Raw genomic sequence first — 4248 nt, 5'->3', positions numbered from 1 at the left:
GTCACAACAACACCGTGCATCGCTGCAGGCTTGGGCGGGGCGGACGAAAAGCTGCGCGAACGGCAAGGAGCTGAGGGTGACGGCTGACAGCCAGAGCACGAGCCGGCCGTGTGCCCAGGCGGCCAAGTAGGCCAATGGCAGCCTGGCTTGTATCAGCAGAAGTGCAGCCAGCAGCACCAGAGAGGGGATCGGCCCTCTGTACTCAGCTTTGGGAGGCCGCACCTCGAGTGCTGTGTTCAGTTCTGAGCCTACACTACAAGAAAGACATCGAGGCCCTGGAGTGTGTCCAGAGAAGGGCAGCAAAGCTGTGAGAGGTCTGGAGCACAAGTCTGATGGGGAGCAGCTGAGGGAGCTGGGATTGTACAGGGAGGAGGCTCAGGGGAGACCTTACTGCTCTGTACAACTGCCTGAAAGGAGGCTGTGATGAGGTAAGGGTCGGCCTATTCTCCCACATAACAGCAATAGGATGAGAGGGAATGGCCTCAAGTTGCATGGTGGAGGTTCAGGTTGGGGCTTCCCTCAGTTAGATAGAAACGTGAAGCACCATTTCAGGAGAAAACAACACAGGCTGCGCACCTTGGGATGAAAGAATGGGTAGGAAAGATTGGTGAAGCTTGACGTGAAGAGATTGGAAATTAAAGCTAAGTAACAGGATAAACAGTGAGGGCAGGAAGAAATAGGATGAGATCACTGGTACACTGTTCATGCTCTGATACATGCAGCAACATTTGGGACCCTCATACAAATGAATTAAATACAAGAATTCAAGCCTCCTTTGTGCTCATTAAGATGTACATGTACATTGCAACCAGCTTCAGAAAGTGACCTTTTAACATATATAAAATATATATATATGTGTATCTCAATTGTGACTTTTATTATGTGCATAAAGAAGCCGATACTGGTGGAGGAAAAAAAAGATAACTACAGATTCACACCAGAAATTGATACTGGTTACTTTCTTCCAGGTTGCTCCTTACATTTAAAATCCTTGGTTGCAAACTGAAGTCCTTTCACGGTGGAATCAAAGTAAAGTTTCTGTAATAAAAGAAAAAAGATTTTGTTGAAATACCACAATAGCGCAGACTTCAATTGTGGCAAATCTGACCTTTGGACTAAAGAATTCACCTATCTGAGATTTACAAAGCCTGTTTCTCTTTCATACTCAGCTGTTGGCACCTTTTGTAATAACTGAAAAGGAACAGAGAGAAAAGCAGAAAATAGAAAATGCAGGGGAAAAAAAAATCAAAAATGAAAGAGAAATGGAAAAAATAAGAAAATCTGGATGTCAAAATTAGAAATAGCAAGGTCTTAGCAATTGCAAGGCTGAAAAAAATCAAAAATAAGGAGATGAGTAACACAGTGGACACTTTTTTTTTTTTTTTAATTTCCTATTTTAACTTCTCCCCCCCCCTTCCCTCCCCCCCGCTCATATCTTTTATTTCCTCTTATTCCCACTGGTAATTATGCTCTCTACTTAAGTAAGTTTTAGCCATGTTTTCCTGGAAAGCTCTATAAAGAGTAGGTGAGGTTTTCTGGTCATAATTCTTGGTGCTGTTTCAAATTCTGGGTGCTAAATATCAAAGGATAGAGATTTTTTTTCCCTTAATTATCCTGTAGCAAAGTAACAACTGGAAGAGTTTGACCCTGGGAGGGTATAGCATCTTCTGTTGCATTACTGGAGAACTGGTTTAATTTGCTTTATATTTTTCAGATCATTTTTCATTCCAGCCTAAAGAGAGAGGAATCATCGAAGCACCAGATTTGCAGCCTTGTTTCTTCCAGTTTTCAGATCTTCTTGAAACTCTCCATTTATTGTGACAACACATGAAGCAGCAGGTACTCACTTAACAACATACTTTAACTGATTTTCTCTGGTATTTAACTGGTATTCTCTTTAGTATTTGCTTCAAGTTAAAAACACAAGAAACACTGAAAAAGGAATTTGTGAGTAGGAACTGGAGTTGAGATAATCTTTTTTTGTCAGCTCTTGAGTAGTGTTTAATTTAAGGAAGTGAGAATTAAAACCAAGTTGTAATAGTAGTCAAATTTTTATGATTCCTACTTTTCTACAGTAAGAGGAACAGTGTCACAAATCCATTCTCAATGTTCAGGCATAAATATACTTTTTTCCTTTTATCTACATCTGGGAAACTTGCTCAGACTTCTCTTTCCTGCTCAGTTCCAAGGACATCATTGCTTTTGCCACCATCACACCTGCAACTCCTTGATCTCCTGCATCAAATACAAGATGTTTTAATATCAAGGCCTTTGGAGATAGGATTTCACCCCTCCTGTCACTTCTCATTCATCATCATTGATTTGACCTGGCTGCCAGTCATCTCACACTCACTCTCAGGTGATTCTTTGCTGCCTCATCTCTTGGGCAGAGGCATCCCAGAGAAGTCGAAGCATCAACTCAAGTGCAGAGTTCTGCACACCAAAGCAAGTCTGCACTGTATGCAAAGCAATGCACGGATGACAATTCATTTCAGCCTGATGAGAGTTCAGGCAGATCCCTTTGGCATGTGTGTTGGAGGTGAGCTCACCCAGCTGAATGGCTTCAGTCTAGCTGCAGAAGCACTGCATCCAGCAAGGGGAGACACCAGCAATAGCACGGCCAGGAAAGGAGGACTGATAACATGTCATCAGGAGATTTGTCTCACCCAAACAACAACGCCGTGGCACTGTCCTAGAAGATACGTTCCTGTAGGGAGTTACTGCTATGCCTCAAGCAAAAACATGCCTTTATTTTGTAATAATAAATGCAGATAAATGCTTAAACTACATTTCTATTACTACAATTCTGTTGGCATCTGGCAATGGGAGTTTCCGGTCTACGAAGAGCTTTTAGGCACTAAAATAATACCCTGTTTTCACTGATCTCAGCATTTTATTATTATTATTATTATTATTTTTAATCAGGATTTCTTGCCTAATCTCCACAACAAATACTGATGTGATGCCCACGCTGCCCTAAGGAGCTCTCAAAACTACTTTAGATTAACTCTCTCTCACAAACATTGTCCACGCTCATTTCAACAAAAACAGCCTCATGGAACAATACAGAATCATGGTCATCTGACTAATAATTAAATAGCACTTGGCCAATAATGCTTAAAACCATAGAATCATTAAGGTTGGAAAAGACCTCTGAGAACACCAAGTCCAACTGCCAGCCCACCCCACCATGTCCACTGACCACGTCCCTCAGTGCCACATCCTCACAGCTCCTGAACACCTCCCTCGGGAGCTGTGCCACTGCCTCACCACTCCTTCTGAGAAGAAATTCTTCCCAATATCCAACCCGAACAGCATCTGGCACAACTTGAGGCCACTCCTTCTCATTCTACCGCTCTTACCTGGGAGAAGGGGCTGATATCTACCTCACCACAACCTCCTTTCAGGCAGTTGTAACGAGTGATAAACTGAACACAGCACTTGAGATGGGGCCCCACCAAGTCTGAGTGCAGAGGAATGATCCCCTCCCTGGTGCCTCTGGCTTCACTATTGCTGATACAAGCCAGGATGTGATTGGGCTTGTTGGCTACCCGGGCACTCTCAAATGTTTACTCTCAACTGCTCAACAAATGAAGAATATAGCACGGAGGTGACATGAATCACCAGCTCACCTCAGTAATTAAGCTGGCAAAAAAAGTGCAGCTGCTAAGCATCCTACACTGCTTTCACTTCACCGGGCAGAATTTAGATTTTGAGAGGGGAAAAAGAGGGGGCTTTAATAGCAAAGTGCTGCCCACTCTTTCCCACTTAGGCTTAAAAACAAAATAAGACCAACAAAAGCTAACAATCCTCCACCTCACAAGAAGAAAAAAAGAGGAAAAAAAAAATCAAAACAAACAAACAAAAGAAATCTAACCTCAATCCTTATCTGAAGAAAACAAAAAGAAGCAAATTGGGTGATGCTTAATACATCTTAACAATTGTAACAACCCGTGTTCTTCAGATATCTGGACAAACCTAAACCAGGAAATAAAACACATTTACAGGTGTGACTGATTACCTTTTCCTTCACGCAGTTTTTTGTTTTAATTAAGGTGTTCTGTCACTACTGATGGAGGATAGCACCCAGACAGCCACTGCTGGCACAGGTCGTGGTGTTCTCTTCCATCACCCCAGGAGATATTTCTGGAAGCATTTCAGAAGACCCTTCATTCTTGTGGTGACTTTCATTTAGATCTTCAAGGGTAATAACATCAGCTAAAAAAATAAACAAATCATAAACTGCAG

General features: G+C 42.3%; 1 long non-coding RNA gene across 1 annotated transcript; it reads left to right on the top strand.

Annotated features, from left to right (window-relative positions):
- The first annotated feature begins 372 nt into the window (after window positions 1–372).
- On the top strand, window positions 373–2789 carry LOC109365425. Its single transcript, XR_004158641.1, has 3 exons — window positions 373–428; window positions 1715–1839; window positions 2183–2789. It is a non-coding gene; the product is annotated as an uncharacterized LOC109365425 (long non-coding RNA).
- The last annotated feature ends 1459 nt before the right edge of the window (window positions 2790–4248 follow it).

Source organism: Meleagris gallopavo, chromosome 1 (assembly GCF_000146605.3).
Source record: "Meleagris gallopavo isolate NT-WF06-2002-E0010 breed Aviagen turkey brand Nicholas breeding stock chromosome 1, Turkey_5.1, whole genome shotgun sequence".
Classification (NCBI taxonomy): domain Eukaryota; kingdom Metazoa; phylum Chordata; class Aves; order Galliformes; family Phasianidae; genus Meleagris; species Meleagris gallopavo.
Note: the sequence above shows the minus strand (reverse complement) of the source record. Positions and strands in the feature narration are given on the sequence as shown.